The sequence below is a fragment of the Lissotriton vulgaris genome, chromosome 1_1 (genome assembly GCF_964263255.1).
Source record: "Lissotriton vulgaris chromosome 1_1, aLisVul1.2, whole genome shotgun sequence".
NCBI classification, from domain to species: Eukaryota; Metazoa; Chordata; class Amphibia; order Caudata; family Salamandridae; genus Lissotriton; species Lissotriton vulgaris.
This window is the reverse complement of record NC_141685.1, coordinates 1,490,093,798-1,490,111,973: the sequence shown is the minus strand read 5'-3', so window position 1 is coordinate 1,490,111,973 and position 18,176 is coordinate 1,490,093,798. Positions and strand designations below refer to the sequence as shown.

At 45.7% G+C, this 18,176-nt stretch overlaps 1 protein-coding gene across 1 annotated transcript in view; it reads left to right on the top strand.

Annotated features, from left to right (window-relative positions):
- The window catches only part of TMEM60 (transmembrane protein 60), a 134,316-nt gene that overhangs the window by 13,643 nt on the left and 102,497 nt on the right, over nucleotides 1-18,176 (top strand). The gene's annotated exons all lie outside the window — the stretch shown is intronic.

Below are 18,176 nucleotides of genomic sequence, written 5' to 3'. Positions count from 1 at the left end.
GAGAGGATGAGTTGGGTGTCGTCTGCGCATGACAATGTTGAGTCTGTGGGTTCTGACGATGGGGGGGAGCGGAGCCATGTAGACGTTGAAGAGCGTAGGGTTGAGGGAGGACCCTTGGGGGACTCCCCAGGTGGTAGGTGTAGAGTTCGAGAGGAAAGAGGGGAGTCTGACCCGCTGTGTTCTGCCAGAGAGGAAGGAGCGGATCCAGTCGAGGGTCTTGTCTTGGATCCTTGCGTCTTGGAGTTTGCGTATTAGGGTGCGGTGAGAGACTGTGTCAAACACCGCTGAGAGGTTGAGAAGGATGAGGGCTGCTGTTTCTCTTTTGTCCTGTAAGGTACGCATGTCTGTTGAGGCGAGCAGGGCGGTTTTCGTACTGTGGTTTTTTCTGAAGCTGGATTGGGAGGGAGTCGAGGATGTTGTGCTCTCCGATGAATGTGGCGAGCTGGCTGTTGAAGGCTTTCTCTATGACTGTCGCTGGGAATGGGAGCAGGGAGATGGGTCTGTAGTTTTTAAGGGCGGTGGGGGTCTGCCGAGGGTTTCTTCAGGGGAGGGGTTGATATTAGCGTGTTTCCAGTCGTCAGGGAACAAGGCAGTTGTCAGGGAGCGGTTGATGGTGTGGCAGAGCATGGGTGCAATGGGGTCGGCGGCTCTTGAAAATGTGGTGGGGTCAGGGGTCCGTGGGGGCCCGGAGTGGATTGACTTCATTGTCTTCGGTGGTGAGGGCTGTCCAGTTGTCGATCGCTGACTTTCGGGGGTGGTTGGTGAGGTTTCACTTTGTTGGTTGTCTTCGTCTAAGTTGTCGTAGATGCTCTTGATTTTGTGGTGGAAAAAGGTGCTGAGTTTGTCGCAGAGATCTTGTTAGGGAGGGATGTCAGTGGACTCGCTAGTGGGTTGGGCAAACTCCTTGATGATGTTGAAGAGTTCTTTGCTTTTGTATGCATGAGTGGAGGTTCTGTCTTCCATTGCTTTTTTCCCTTGTTTTTCTGATGAGTTCGTGGTGGGCGTTGGTGCCGGCTTTGAAGTTGTTGTGGGCTTCTGTGGATTTGGTGTTCCTCCAGGCCTTTTCGAGGCGGTGGCAAGTGCGTCTGGACTCTCAAAGTTCGGTGGTGAACCATCTAGCTTTCTTGGTGTGGGTGTTATTGTTTTTCTTGAGAGGGGCTACGGTGTTGGTGCTGTCGGAGATCCATTTGTGCAGGGTTCGGGCTGCGGTGTTGGCGTCGTAGATTTACGTGATGGTTTGGATGAAGTTGCTGAGTGAGGAGGTTCGCTGGTAGTCGGTGATTCTGGTCCAGTTTCTTCGTGGGAGCCGGTGCCGGTGTCTGTGGATGGTGGGTGTTCTGAAGGTGAAGTGGACGCATCGATGGTCAGAAAGCACAAAGCAAGAATGGTGTTCCTACAGTGGCCGTGTCATTCAATAATGTGTGTACATCTCTAAGTAATCATAAAGGGCAGTGACAGAAGAAGATAAAGTGCAAACAAAGTTCATTCAGAAAAATATTTATTTGTTCTTTTTTTTATTTTTTCTAAATTTTTTCTAGATATAAATTCATATAAATATTATTGTTGATCAAAAGAAACCTTTTTGAATTAATAGGTAATACATGGATTAATTGACAAAATTCATAAAGAGCACAAAACAGTCATAAAAACAGCAGCAAATTAGCAGGTCCCCTGAAAGGCAATCATACACCGCAGCTCACTCACGTGCTAACAATCATTCTACATTCACACCACATACAAAGATGGAGAAGGAACTGGATTCCAAATAGCAAGATGACTATGCTAATGTGTTCCAAGGGCACCAGAGTGTAATTGTTGGCCCTTGTAGCGGGTCTACGCGCGTTTCGGTGGGCAAGCCACCTTCATCAGGACCTTGTTCACCAAATTGTGTAGATATCAGGGGATCAAACAAGAGGAGATTTGGCCTAAAAGGAAAAAATAAATTCTTTCACTGTCACATACACCAAAGAACTATATACAAGAGAGCATTAATACATTCACTGTTGGGTTGGAACCCGGGGCTCATCACTGTGGTTAAAGAGTAAATCTACATAATGGAGTAGCAAGCATGGAAGCCTCGTCATGTGAGCGCAAAAAAAGCTGACACTAGATGACTAATCAAAATGAGAGTTCATGAGAGAGACCGAATAAACAGTGAGATTACTATTTTGCATAAGTTGATACTACATATAAGGGCATATCCAGTCATGTAACAGTACTTACGAGTAAAAGATCAGCTATCACTAGAACGAGTTCACTTTAAGAATTAGGAGGTAGGGTCACATGAATTGCACCATATCTGTGGAGGGACCAAGGTAGGTTGGTAGAGTAGGTAATAGTAAGAAGGACTAGATGGTGTGCATATGCTCTCCCTAATTAATAGGCTTACCCATAATGCCAAGTCCGATGTGTTAGGTGACCCTCAGAACTTCATCTTAATGTCTTGGGTACCAAATTCTGTGTGGAAGGCTACAAGAAAAATGTGTGATAGCCCATGTCATAGTCATTAAACCTCAATTCTATGAGTCCGCTGGACCCCCTATGGTTAGCGTATAAAAGAACATACCGGGGCGAGCGAGTTGTTTCCTTTTCGGTGGGAGTTCTGAGACGATACTTTTATTTTATAAAATCAAGGAGAGGGTTTCAGGGTATGGCAGTCCGCGTAGAGGGTTAACTCCTGTGTAATTTCAGTCTCTGATGACATAAAAGAATACCAACACGTCTATTAGAGGAAACCCTAGGCATTGTCGATATATCAAAGACGTGGGAAAACCAAAAAAACTACATGGAAACTTACATTTTACCAGTGATGGTAATATGTCAAATGAGTAGACAATCCGTAAAGTAATTGAAGCTGTTTAGCCACCGCGGCCCTGCAAGACAAAAGTAATATGCATGTAATCTAGTCCTAGGGCATAGATGTGGTTCAAAGTTACACGCATTGAAGAGGGCATGCCGGCAAAGGTGAAAGAAGAACGCATACCCCCGAAAATCTAGGGCTAACTGCTTATAGCGGATGATCAATATGAAAGGTCCACAGTCCTTTAATAACCGAATGAAAATACAGCGAAGGGTCCTATGGGTTAAGTCCGCTGTAAAGATGGTCGGTACTATCACGAAGACAGAATTACATCTAAAGGTCTAAGAGGGTGACTACTCTATACTCCTCTACCTCAGACAGATTTCTATCGAACTTACCTTCATATCCAGCTTATAGCGTCCAAATCTCTCCGCATTCCCGAGACCCTCCGTGGAATAGTGTTGACGTCCGCCAACTCTTATACTCTCCCGACTGAGTTACAACTGCATGACGGACTGCATGACGGCGGCCATCTTATGAGTGCCGAGCAGAGACGGGCTCGTAAAATCACATTGGCTGGACAGTAATAAGTAATTTCCAATGTGCAATAAAAAAGGGGGCCATGTCTAAAAGGTCATGACTAAAGTCGAATTTCATTAGCGGGTTGTGTCTTAGGTTACTGGCCCAGCAGAGATCTTATCAAAATAAAGTAATGCAATGTAATGCAGGTTGGTGAAATAATGTTGGCTAAACGATAAGATGTTATTACAAAGTGTAAAGTAAAGGGACCATGTATGAGGAGTCATGTATGAGGTGGAAATTCTCATATAGACTGAATCACTCATAAGATGGCCGCCGTCATGCAGTCCGTCGTTTATTTCCATGCCGCTATGCTCTCGCGTTCTCGCGATCTTTTCACTGCTTCCGCGTTAGTTGTAACTCAGTCGGGAGAGTATAAGAGTTGGCGGACGTCAACACTATTCCACGGAGGGTCTCGGGAATGCGGAGAGATTTGGACGCTATAAGCTGGATATGAAGGTAAGTTCGATAGAAATCTGTCTGAGGTAGAGGAGTATAGAGTAGTCACCCTCTTAGACCTTTAGATGTAATTCTGTCTTCGTGATAGTACCGACCATCTTTACAGCGGACTTAACCCATAGGACCCTTCGCTGTATTTTCATTCGGTTATTAAAGGACTGTGGACCTTTCATATTGATCATCCGCTATAAGCAGTTAGCCCTAGATTTTCGGGGGTATGCGTTCTTCTTTCACCTTTGCCGGCATGCCCTCTTCAATGCGTGTAACTTTGAACCACATCTATGCCCTAGGACTAGATTACATGCATATTACTTTTGTCTTGCAGGGCCGCGGTGGCTAAACAGCTTCAATTACTTTACGGATTGTCTACTCATTTGACATATTACCATCACTGGTAAAATGTAAGTTTCCATGTAGTTTTTTTGGTTTTCCCACGTCTTTGATATATCGACAATGCCTAGGGTTTCCTCTAATAGACGTGTTGGTATTCTTTTATGTCATCAGAGACTGAAATTACACAGGAGTTAACCCTCTACGCGGACTGCCATACCCTGAAACCCTCTCCTTGATTTTATAAAATAAAAGTATCGTCTCAGAACTGCCACCGAAAAGGAAACCACTCGCTCGCCCCGGTATGTTCTTTTATACGCTAACCATAGGGGGTCCAGCGGACTCATAGAATTGAGGTTTATTTCTTTCAGAATGACTATGACATGGGCTATCACACATTTTTCTTGTAGCCTTCCACACAGAATTTGGTACCCAAGACATTAAGATGAAGTTCTGAGGGTCACCTAACACATCGGACTTGGCATTATGGGTAAGCCTATTAATTAGGGAGAGCATATGCACACCATCTAGTCCTTCTTACTATTACCTACTCTAACAACCTACCTTGGTCCCTCCACAGATATGGTGCAATTCATGTGACCCTACCTCCTAATTCTTAAAGTGAACTCGTTCTAGTGATAGCTGATCTTTTACTCGTAAGTACTGTTACATGACTGGATATGCCCTTATATGTAGTATCAACTTATGCAAAATAGTAATCTCACTGTTTATTCGGTCTCTCTCATGAACTCTCATTTTGATTAGTCATCTAGTGTCAGCTTTTTTTGCGCTCACATGACGAGGCTTCCATGCTTGCTACTCCATTATGTAGATTTACTCTTTAACCACAGTGATGAGCCCCGGGTTCCAACCCAACAGTGAATGTATTAATGCTCTCTTGTATATAGTTCTTTGGTGTATGTGACAGTGACAGATTTATTTTTTCCTTTTAGGCCAAATCTCCTCTTGTTTGATCCCCTGATATCTACACAATTTGGTGAACAAGGTCCTGATGAAGGTGGCTTGCCCACCAAAACACGCGTAGAACCCGCTACAAGGGCCAACAATTACACTCTGGTGCCCTTGGAACACATTCGCATAGTCATCTTGCTATTTGGAATCCAGTTCCTTCTCCATCTTTGTATGTGGTGTGAATGTAGAATGATTGTTAGCACGTGAGTGAGCTGCGGTGTATGATTGCCTTTCAGGGGACCTGCTAATTTGCTGCTGTTTTTATGACTGTTTTGTGCTCTTTATGAATTTTGTCAATTAATCCATGTATTACCTATTAATTCAAAAAGGTTTCTTTTGATCAACAATAATATTTATATGAATTTATATCTAGAAAAAATTTAGAAAAAATAAAAAAAAGAACAAATAAATATTTTTCTGAATGAACTTTGTTTGCACTTTATCTTCTTCTGTCACTGCCCTTTATGATTACTTAGAGATGTACACACATTATTGAATGACACGGCCACTGTAGGAACACCCTTCTTGCTTTGTGTTTTCTTGCTCCCCTCGGTTCCAGGGCCATAATTTACTTATTTGAGGGGGTCCCATTGCTCATGTTTCGCATCGATGGTCAGTACATGGTAGTTCGGTGGTGTGACTGAAGGTGATGGAGTTTCCTGTTGTGAAGAGGGGGTCGAGGGGGTCCTGCTGAGTGCGTGGGTTCGGTCACGATCTGGCGGAGTCCAACGTTGTGGAGGTTGTCCAGGAGGGATGTGGTGCTGGGGTCCAGTTGGTTGTCGAGGTGTATGGCAGGACACTGAACGGGTAGCTGAGCCCTGATTGTGTATTGTGTACCCCGACATAACACATAAAGAATAATTTCTTTCTTTCTGCTTGCAAATCATGCTCATGTTGGCTATAGCTCTGTTCACCTTTGACATCTCTAACAAGGGGCTTATGAGTTGCATTTTGTATAAAATAGAAATCTGCAATAGCATGTCTGTGCACTCATTTAAAAAAGTTCAGCCATTCCCTTCCTGCATTGAGGGGACATAAATGGCAGTAGGAACTCCTCTTGTCTGCAGTGTATACACAATCGGGTGTTAAATTGCCCACCTTAATTTCCAAACAAGTGTTTCTAACCTTATCTTTTGGGATATTGTTACACTGCATGACTAAAGTCAGTACAATGGACCATTAAGTTGGGCTGTTCCTAGAATTTGTGTCCCTAGTAGTAAGTGTCTACTGTGAAAATCGGCTTGCTTAGGGTATGTTCCTTCGCTATCTTATTACCTGGTGGATGACAGTGTAAACATACACAAATTAAACTTTACCGGCATTCACTGTGTTCCATAGTAAGAGTTGACTCAGTTTATACGATTAGTGGTGAAGGCTCTCACTGTGGACACACTTTTTTTCCACAATAAAAACATAAATAATCCTGTGGTTTCATACTTACTCTTTCACTCACAGTCTTACATTTAGTCTCTTAACTATCGTAAATGTGGTTTCTCACTAGAGTTTTCTGCGAGCTCCTCTGCCCCGTCCTTAAATACAGCTACATCAATCTCATCTTCAAAAATCGACACAGCTGCTTATGCAGGGTGATAACGCATGACGGGTAGGGCTTTGTGAAGTCCGGTAGACCCTTGGAGAAGCTGTGGGAGATGGCGAATTGACACCTCCCTTGAAGCCCCGGCGAAGTACCAGTATTGCGCCAGTCATTTCTGAGCACAATGGATGGCCCGTGTGGAGAGGGACCCTGCTCTTGAAGGGTCCAGTGACCTCCATGGTCCTCTGTCAATGACGTCAGAGGTACCATGTAGAGTAGTGCCATACCGAAGGCTGTGTGGCACTACCCTCCAGGTAGGACCCGGAGCCTGGTGAGGATGTAGCTGAAGACTGAGCAGCGAGGTGTTCTAACCCTATTTGTATACTCTGGAATGATGAGACTATCTTTTAGAAAGCTGTGAACACAGAGAAACCTTGCGGTACAACAGACGGGCAGATGATGGAGTAATGTGGGCTGGACATAGACGCACCAACAGCTGATGAGCCGGCTACAACTAATCAGGAATTTCCCCTTGGGGATAGTTTGGCTATGGTAACCCAATAAAGAAATGTCACAAATCAAAAGGCCAAAATATTGCACCATTATTAGCTTGTCACATCGGGTTAAAGTATGAACCTGAATACTCTTGGTTGTGGGTACTACACTGAGAGGAGAGTGGTGCCCACTTTTATAGTAAGCTTGATTTGGAGACTAAGGTGGTCCGAGTTGCTGTCTGTTGCTTCATGGTGCTGTGACCTGCGATGTTCTGTGTTCCACACAGATTATCATCCTGCAGTGAGCATTTCAATACACTAAAACGTGCATGATGTTGAAAAACAGGCAGGTCAGGGCACCTCAGGCTAACCAAATAATTAATTGCTCTTTGCGTTAGATGAGTATAATCAAAACAAACTTGTCAGTGGCGAGCATGAGCACAGGCAGAGATGTGACCACAGCTGACCTGCTATCCGCTATTATGGATGAAAGAGCTGCTCTTGAGCCGAATGTAGATTTGGCCACCCTGGAAATTAACTTGGTATGCGGTGACGTTAGGTTGTGGAGAGACCAAAGTCGCTAAAGAATCATTGAACCCAACCCCCTTGTTGCCAACATTTTTGAAATGTTGTCTGTTATCAGACTCCAGTAGGTTATTCAAACCCTATTGGCATAAGGGAGATGAAGACCAAACAAATAGCGTTTCTTAGCCCTGATTCCCCCTTCCCCCCCCTCCTCCCCCCCCCTCCCTCCCAAAAAGCAGAGGCCAGTCAGCTGCGTTCTACTTGGACGGCTAGAGCCTGGGTACCCTATAGCCGATGGATCTTTCAAAATTGTCCTTAATTGAAAGGACCCATAGAGTACTGGTCCTAGTGACTAGCGGTGAAGCACCAACCTGTGCCATTATTTCCCGTTTCCTAAACATACAAGACTGATGTGATAGTGCAGTCCAAGCATAGCAGTAACACAATTCAGCATGAGGCGCTTGCAATCAAAACAATCTCTGACTGTGCACCAATGGTACAGTGACGAAATAAATCTTTAGTGGCAGTGAAGAGTATACCAAGGGACGTAGTCCTCAAATACATGCTACTACATTCTACCAAATTGAGGTATGTTAAAGATTGAAAGTAAAACTTCTTCCCCTTACCTGAGAAACCATGGGACTGGCTGAAGAGCTGAGAGATACCCCACTGGGCCCTGAGGAATGACTCCGCCAAGAGAATACAAGCGAATATCCTGGAGAGCCACATCTAGCCATCTGTGAGAAACGAGACAGATGACGCAACTATGTATTTTTCTGTGTGCAAGGTGGATGTGCTGAACAACGGTACTTTAACTGAGGACTATTAAACGTGCAGGGTGGCATCACCTCACCTCAGAGGGGGAAAACTGGAGAGGGGCTACGGTTTCTCTTCTGCTCCCAGTGACATTGGTGCTGACATGATTGGGCACCCCAAGGATATGCTGGACGCTTTGTTGGCACTTAGAGAGCTTTTTGAAGTAAGGAATAACTTTCTGTCATTGCTGGAGGCTGGGTTCTACTATTTTTTTATTTGTTGTGTTAGAATGGGGTTGGAGTTTGGGTTTAGTGAATGTACTAATAAGTGTCCATGAGGTTTTTAAAGCTTGTATGACCTATACCCAGGGTGGATGCCATTTATGTATGGAACTGTATTGCCTGGAATTTCTTGCAGTTCAAGATCGATTTTGGCGACCGGTGAGAGTTGTTATGCCCCACTGCAGTTAAAGATTAAAGAGCATGATACATTGGATGCCTATGCCAACTCTCCTATCGCTGTCTGTTTAGAAACTGCTACACAACATGCTGAAACTAATTAGAAAGCATAGAATTTACGAGGCTTTAGCAATTATATTATCAGGGGTGTGGAATTTAATAAAATATCTAGTAGTCTATAGGGCATTGTGGGCGTGGGAGTAGGGACGACCGTGACGCCAAGTTGAGGGGTTAACGATGGCTTTATTTTTATAACCCTGGTAGGCTTAGACATTAACGTCTTTCTATTCCTAAGAGTCAGTCTTTCACGGGCAAACACGCTGGGGTCCGTGGCGATGGTCTGCTTTCTCCTTTCCTTGTTCGTGGAAGAGGTTGTGGTGATTCTGCATCCCCAGGGTCTCAGGAAGCTGGACGGCTCTCCACTGCCTCAGGCTCTGGTGCATGCAAGGAAACCAACAGAAAGGGAGCCGTTAGGGTTCAGTCCTCAATTAGGTTGCACCAGGGTGTCCGGGGTGTGTGAGGGAAACCCAGTGTACCGTGCCTCTTATCTCTACAGTGCTCGGTGTGCGTGTGAGGGGGGGGAAGATTAGGTATAAGTAGGGGTGGGGAGAGGTGAGCGGAAGGGAAAGGAACACAACACAGGGTAGGTACGAACAGGGTCTATACACGATCTACAAGCTTTCGCTTCGCCTCCCAAGCCAAGTCGCCCAACGCCGCCGTACCTGTGACAGCCACACTCCTCCCTCGGGAGCATGGCACGGCGGTCCGCAGGGTCGTTGGCCTCCTGGCTTCTCTCCGTCTCTTCCGCGTTGTTCCTCCGGGTTGGTCTTCTCCACGCTCTTCTCCTCGCTGCCTCCGTCCTCCTTTCCGCTCGCTTCCGCCTTTCTCTCCTCCTCCTCCGGGGTGCTCGCACACCCGACAAACAGGACTTCCCGGCTTTTCTCCAATCCCGTTGCGCTCACGTCACTCGGGGGCGGGTCCTCCTTATCCTCAGAGTACGCCCAGTTAAAGGAGCCGCTGATGTGGTCGTCTTCCGGATCGCTTCGTCCGTCGTCCCACCGACCTGGCTGGAAAGAAGGAGTCGATGGGTGGTCAGCATTGCGAGGGTCCCACCAGTCATGTACGGTAGGCGCCCCCACCTCGTTACAGGCACGTAGCTCCATAAATCTATTTGTCCTGTAACAAAATCCTCTTGTCACTTTGGTGCCATGTAGTGCGGCGACAATTATGGCAGCAATCTCATTATGTAAGTGAGGAAATATAATTTTTGGTCAAGTTGTGTTCCCCAGCGAGAACCCCACCGTCTCCATGTACTAGCTTGCAGTGCATGTAATTTCCCTCCTGTGCCAGCTACGAAGACGCAAATACATTTGCGTCCATCTTTAACTTGTCCTCTTTCAGATCCGCCATGAACGGATTGAATATTCAGTTCCTATCTATGCCGTGCCACCGTCTTTTTGTGGTACACTTTGCACGTTTTTCAGCTCTGGCGAAAGTAGGCCCAGATTCTGCCATGAAGCCTTTTTCGAGTTCTCTCCTGTTTCCTGACTCCGAGGGCCGCAGCCCAGGCTACCTCTGTGCCAGTGGCCCCCACCTTACTTCTTGCGCGACTCCGGTGCATAGCCTAACCTCTGCCTGCCAAGACTGTATTCAACCTTCGAATTATCTGCTCCACTCCTCGAAAACACATTCCTGTCTCGTAGCTCAAGTAAACATCCTCCCAGCTACAGGAGCAGAGGGCCAGGCTCTTCTGTCTCCGTGCAAGTAATTCATAGACTCCGTTGCCATGGTAGGCCCATGCCCCCTCACCCCGCATGCCGACATGTAGACACATGTACACGCATTCATATTCAGAATAGGGTAGTCTATGTCTAGAGACCTTTTCCCTTCCAGATACTACTGTTCCTTAAACATATGATATCAGATACGATTTGGGACTAGGTTGATCTGACATCCCAGACTTATGTCTCCACTTATGTCTACACTTGTAGTGCTAAAAGTCAAGTCCCCTTCGCCCTCCAGTTACACGTCAGATCCACGTCAAACAGCTGCGCGCGCATCTCTGCCATATAATTATGCTGACACTGCAGGATTCTCTAGTGGTTCCGCCTACTTGTGACATCATGTTAAATGACGTATCCGGTGTACACCTTCATGCACGCCTATTGCCATGCCTCTTTTGTGACGTTTTCATGTTTTATCTCTCCTTTTTCAGCAGTCACGCCTACTATTACGCCTACTGTATGCTCATACATTGTAATGCATTGACTATATATATGCACTTTTGTAAACAATATGTGTTCTGTCTTCCCTTCCTGAACCCTGTGTGGTGAATGGAATGGTTATGCCACCTTGGCTCGAGCCAATAACCCAATTCCTTTTACAGGAATAAAACCCTTTTGAGTTAACCTCAATATCTCGGATTCTGCCTCTCATTTTTCTGAGTTATTCTTATTGATTATTGATAGCAAATTAAGTATAGGTAATCGATATTACCACAGTTCTGGCGCCCGAATAGGGACCCCTCCCCCACCCCACGCGCCGGTGGTGTGTTGCAGGCCTAGCCCCCTGCCCACAGCCGGACGGACACTTACGCGTACCCGCAGGATTTCCTGTATCTCCCTCAGGCCAACGGAGGTGACTGAGGCTGCGATCAACACCCAGACGAGGCGGTGAGGCGTGCGGAGGATCCCGACCTGAGCCTAGCTGAGAGAGCAAGATCCGTGGTATACCGAGGCCCGCCAGGTTCCGAAGTTTCCGAAGTATCTGCGTCGAGTCCGAATCCAGTCCGAGTCGAGTCCAGTCCAGAGTTTTCCGAGGCCTTCTGTTTCCGTGCTTCCTGGTGAGTACCGTTGCTAGGGACGCATCCTGACGTGCGCATTAGTTTGTGCCGGTCAAGTCGGGTTCGGGTACACGAACCTGTTCTGCACTGTTCAGCAGTGTATCTGTACTGTATAGCAGTACATCTAGTTTGCACCTGTAAAAGGTGTATCTGTGCCGTTTAGCGGTACATCCTGTTGCACTTGTCACTGTTATCGATTAATGTGGTTTGTTTTTGAAATGTTTTAATGTGTCATTCAAATGTCGTGGTATGAGTGAATGTTCGATTTTCATTGTTGTGCTTAAACGTGTCTTATGTATAGCATGTTAGTGTCCACATCTGAGTAAGAACCTAGTAGCCAGATTTCAGAATGCCGTTGTTTTCCAAATTAAGACAAATAAAAACCCGTAAGGGGGTTCTAGAAGAAGCTGTTCCCATTCCACCTAGGGACACTCCAGGGTACTTTATGTACCATAAGCATGGCTTAGATGCTGTTTTATTTCTTGACTTATGGGTAGACTACACTAAAGAACTGTCAGAGAATCAGAGATGGCCCGCTGCTGGGACATGGGATGCGGATTGCATCATGAGAGTAGAGGAAGCGTTATGGAAAAAGAAAGCTAGACAGTCACAGAAAGATGCCATCGAGTTATGGCGTAAAGAGTCGCACAGGCGCACAGAAAAAGCTCATAGATTAGAAGAGAAGAGTAAGGAGGACCCCGAAAAGGTCCGAGAAAACGCATTAGTTGAGGAAGGTATCAGAGTGAAGTTAGAACAAGTAGACAGACAGCGAAATACGCTTATGAATGGCATGTTCCCCATCTTGTCAAAGGGCCTGCCCAAGGCCTCTCCAGAAATACCGAAGGACCTACTACCCCCATTGCTCCCGACTAAAACACATCCGAGGACAGCAAAGGACGTTTTCCTTTCTTCCTACTTAGACGATGTTGTTCCCACCTATGTTAATACCCCAGCTCCATTGCCCCCCGCGCCTGCGCCTAACGGTCTGAATCCTTATGGCCTTTCTCCCCGACAAGCTACTCCTCCCCCGAATCCTCCTGCTCCTGGTCTTCCAGTTCTCCCTCCACCTCCTCCTACTTCCCTTGATACAGACCCTTTCGGAGCCGGTGCCTCAGGAGGCGCGTCCGGAGGGGCAGGTTACCGGACCCCACCACCAAACCCTCGCCTGAGTCTTAGAGAGGTGTCACAACAGCGTACACCCAAAACAGATATTACAATTTATGGAGATCGCCTTGAAGATTGTAGATATGACCCGGTACCTGGTAAAAAGAATGACATAGAAATGTTACTCGCATCAGTACGTTTACGTCGAGTCACGAACTTCCTAATGACACTACCTGGAATGACAGAACATATGGATCAAATATATAAGTTTGTGCAGACAGGAGTAGGGCCTGAATGCATTAAGGAGGCCATGGCCCATCAGAAAGTGGAAACTAAAGCCAAGTTATTACGGTTTCTTATAAACTGTTTTATTCGAGAAGCAGATAGGCCGGGTGCGAACCCGGCTGACCTGAAAGCACTCCATAGGTGGGGCCGACATATAGCCGATGGACAGCATGACAAGGAAGCCAGTATAGATAACATGTACCGAAGGATCAGAACTTCGATAACTAAGATGCATGAGCAAAGAAAGACCGAACCAGCAGTAGATTCAGACAAACAAGAATCCGACGAGGAGGAGGCAGAGGAAGAACCAGAAACACCAGTACAGGCACAAACACTAGTTCAAGAACAAATGCCAGTTAGAGACATGATAGCGTATGTAGGTAAAGGAAGACCGTTTAAAGATCCGGTGCGTCTAGTGCGCCCGGAATGTAAAAGAATATATCAGGAAGCCATGTGTAATCCTAAAACTCCCGAACACTTATTCCAAGCCACCGACCGAGTACTTCAAGAGCGCATGGGGTATCATGAACTTGATTCCATGGATGAACAAGAATTAGCCAGGTCAGCCGTGCAATGGGCTGACAGTTCTGAGAAATATGGTGATGATGTGCTAGCGCACACATTTCTGAATTTGACACCGAGTGAACAGCGTTTAGCTGGTATGTACATGATACAGCATCTGCTCTTATTGTATAAAAGTCAACATTCTGATCCAGGACCCCTGCGCGATATACTAATTGAACTGGTCACGAACAGATGGAGAGGTCTAAGTACTGACCTGATTAAAGTAATTCTAGAACACCGCCACAAGTATAATACATTCTTAAATCCGCAGGTTACCCCAGTACCCGTTATGGAGCGAAAGACCATGTATTACATGGATAGACAGAATCCGTTGCGAGAAGTGCACCCCGTGCAGAACGCAGACCACACGCTCAGACGCGTGTTTGTGTATACTCCTGTAACTAAAATCGAATTATTGGAAATGAAGAAACTAGTACCCAGTCACGATAAAGATCCTGCAGGTTTCCACCGTGAAATAAAGGATATGTTATTAATGGGCGATTACACTTATCCCGACCTTATGAAAATATTGAAAGTATTGTTGCCTCCAGGCATATACGAGAAACTGAAAGAAAAAGAATGGGAGGTGGGTAATGCAAAGATTGATTGGGCTGCATTACAAGATGAAGAGAATACCCGAGTGCCAGGCCTAGGGCTTGGGGATAAAGTTAAAGCATTACCAGGTTTATTAATACAGGTGTTGCCACGTTTATTGAGTACGAAAAAGGAAGATTGGGGTGCAATTTCAGCATGCAAACAGAAACCTGATGAAGACACTAGTGATTTTTACACACGATTTGAGAAATGTTTTGGTATTAACAGTGGTTTGAAACCGAGTAGCGAGTCATATCCACATCTTTTTGTAACGAAATTAGTCGAGAATTCTCTACCCCAGGTTAAGAATAGAGTACTGAAAGTAGAAAGCACTTGGCAAGCTAATACTCCTTCGCAGATGTTACAAATGTTACAGTATCACCAGAATAGACTCAGAGAAGAACAAGAACATGAACAGAGACGTATGAAAGATACGAAAATGAAAATGTTAGTTGCTCAGTCAGTTCCTGCTGATGGTCAGAAAAAGGGTGCGAACCAAGCTAGTAATGCGTCAGTTCCTGTAAAGGGTGTATGTAATTATTGTAAGCAGCCAGGTCATTATATAAATGAATGTCCCGTTCTGAAACATAATATTGCCACGGGCAAGACAAAAGAGAGACCGCGTCCTCCTAGACAAGATCAGACTTCACAACAAGTACCCCAGAATACACAGCAGATCGCACCAATGTCGGCTCCTTCACAGACAGTAGCGATACCTCAGCAACAGCCCATTACTGCAACACAAACCACGACACAGCAAATGTATCAGTATGCACAGAACGATTACCCTGATTACCAACGTTACACATGAGACAGCCTAGAGAGTGAATTCCGCTTGCCTCTTATTGAAGTTCCTGTAGATCAGAATGGTCCTTATGTACACAGTCAAGTTTTAGGGAAAGACAGAAAGTTTCTCATTGATACAGGGGCAAGCAGAACCACGATCAGTCACGATGAAGTACCAGGGGCACCCCTCTCAGGCTCACAGAACGTGTCCCTCGGATTTTCAGGAAAACCCATTATTAACGAAGTATCACAACCCCTCCCTCTTGCAGTAGGTCCTCTGACACGGACTACAGATTTATTGCTCACGAAATCATGTCCAGAAAATCTTTTAGGCATAAAAACACTGAAAGCTTTAGGAGCTATTATCTGTTGTTCTCCTGAGGGAGTACGATTATTTTTGCGAGATTTCAAAGGCCATTATGTATTGAGAGATATGGATCCCAGACTACAGAAAGTCCCTGCCCACCTGTGGGCGCAGGGCCCCACTGATGTAGGTTGCATGCACATAACCCCATATCGAGTCACACTCAAAGCAGGAGTGGTATTACCACGAATCCGACAATACAAGTTACCCCCGGATGCTGTAGTGGCTTTACTGAGAATCATTGACGAGCTCATCGCACAAGGAGTGGTCGTGGAAACGGACTCTAATGTGTGTAATTCTCCTATCATTCCTGTTCTTAAACGTACTGACCCAAATGCTCCCCCTGTTTATCGATTGGTTATTGATCTGCGCGAATTGAACAAATGCATTGTACCACAGTACCCTGTGGTCCCAGATATCTCTTCATTATTGACAGCTATTGATTCCGAAGCAGCGTTCTTTACTGTAATAGATCTCAAGAATGCTTTCTTCAGTGTTCCTATAGACCCGGAAAGCCAATTTTTGTTCGGATTCAGTTTAAATGGCCGATCTTTTAAATTTGCCCGTGCACCTCAAGGATTCACAGAAAGCCCCAGTATCTATAGTCAAGCACTGAAAAAACAACTCGACAGCATCCATATGCCAGTTCACACTGCTCTGCTTCAATATGTCGATGATCTGCTGATCACCGCTCGAAGCGAACCCGAATGCGAAAATGCATCCCTGATTGTTCTGAATTTCCTGGCCGACAAGGGGCACAAGGTGTCTCCTTCGAAGCTGCAATTCTGTGTTCAGCAAGTTGTGTACCTGGGTCACTTGCTGTCCAAAGTGGGGAGACAGCTCACACCTGATCGCATTCAGTTAAATGTAAACATGTCACCGCCCAGAACACTAAAGGAGGTACGGGCCTTTATAGGCCTCACCTCATACTGTAGACAATGGATTCCCCAATATGCATTTCTAGCCAAGCCACTCATTCAGTTAACGACACAGGGGGCAGCGACTACGTCTGTCCTCCCTTGGACTCAGGAACATACACAAGCTTTTGAAGACTTAAAGAAAGCCTTATGTCAAGCACCTGTTTTAGCAACACCATGTTACAGTAAGCCTTTTACACTTTTTGTCACAGAACGTGAAGGTACTGCTTTGTCAGTCCTCACTCAGGAACAAGCAGGTTCACACAAGCCTTGTGCTTATTTTTCCAGTACACTAGACCCAGTAGCACAAGCCCTTCCAGCATGTTTGAAATCAGTTGCAGCAACAGCTTTAGCAATTAGACAGAGTGATTCTATCGTGTTAGGACATCCATTGACAGTACAGGTTCCACATTCTGTAGAAGTCCTCTTGAATCGGACTCAAACCCAGCACCTGACTATCGCAAGATTGACAGGTTATGAATTGACATTGTTTCAGCCACACATTGAAATCAGACGCTGCAGTACATTGAATCCAGCCACGTTATTGCCATTAAATGGAGTAGATCCATTAGCACATGATTGCATTGAAGTTATCACTATCACAACAAAGCCTAGACAAGACTTAACAGATGTTCCGTTACCAGATCCAGACCTGACACTTTATGTGGATGGTTCATGTATGAGAACAAAGACAGGTGAATTAGTGGCAGCCTACGCCGTCACGACAGACACAGAAGTCATTGAAACAAACTGTATTGACACTTTATCAGCTCAAGCTGCAGAGCTTATTGCTCTGACACAAGCATGTATTCAAGCTAAGAATAAGAGAGTCAACATATATACTGATTCACGTTATGCATTCGGAGTCGTACACGACTTCGGAGTCCTCTGGCGAGAGAGAGGTTACTTAACTTCTCACGGTGCCAACATCCAACATGGTCCCCTCATTCAAGCTCTGTTAGATGCAATACATCTACCCACTGCAATCTCTATCATGAAATGTAAGGCACATACTAAGGTTACTGATGCCATTTCCCAGGGTAACGACCTGGCAGACCGAACAGCAAAGCAAACTGCTCAGAACCGAACTCATGTAACTGATCAGACACAAATAAGGGTTCCAGCACACTGCATGACAGTTAGGGATCCCGCACATGATGTAATCGACATACAGTCACATGCAACACCGGATGAAATTAAGGAATGGACTAAACTAGGAGGGGTCCAAACAGACCAGGGATGGATGACGAAGGGAAAATCTACATGGTTTCTCCCCGATTCTATGGTACAAGTCATCATTAATACAATACATAGTCCCGCACACCTTGGAGAGAAAGCTATGCTAGATAGTATTCAACACATATGGTCCAATAAAAACTTACGGGCAGCAGCCAAACAGAAAGTGCGTACTTGCATGATCTGTGGTCAGTTCAATCCAGGTAAAAGCATCCCCGTAGAGCAAGGTGGATTTCAGCCTCCCGATCACCCTTTTGAAGTCCTCCAGATGGATTATATCCAGATGGAACGCTGCCGAGGTTTTAAATATGTCCTCGTAGTCGTGTGTGCTCTTTCCCGATGGATAGAGGCATACCCAGTTCCCGATTATACTGCTCCGACTACTGCCAAGCAGTTAGTCCGTGAATACTTCCCACGGTATGGTTTGCCCCGTATCGTGTACTCAGATAATGGTCAGCCGTTCTCATCCGCACTTGTAGAAAATATTACACTCCTGTTAGGTTACAAGTGGAAGTTCCATTGTGTCCGGCATCCCGAGGCAGCAGGTCTCGTGGAGCGTCATAATCAAACATTGAAA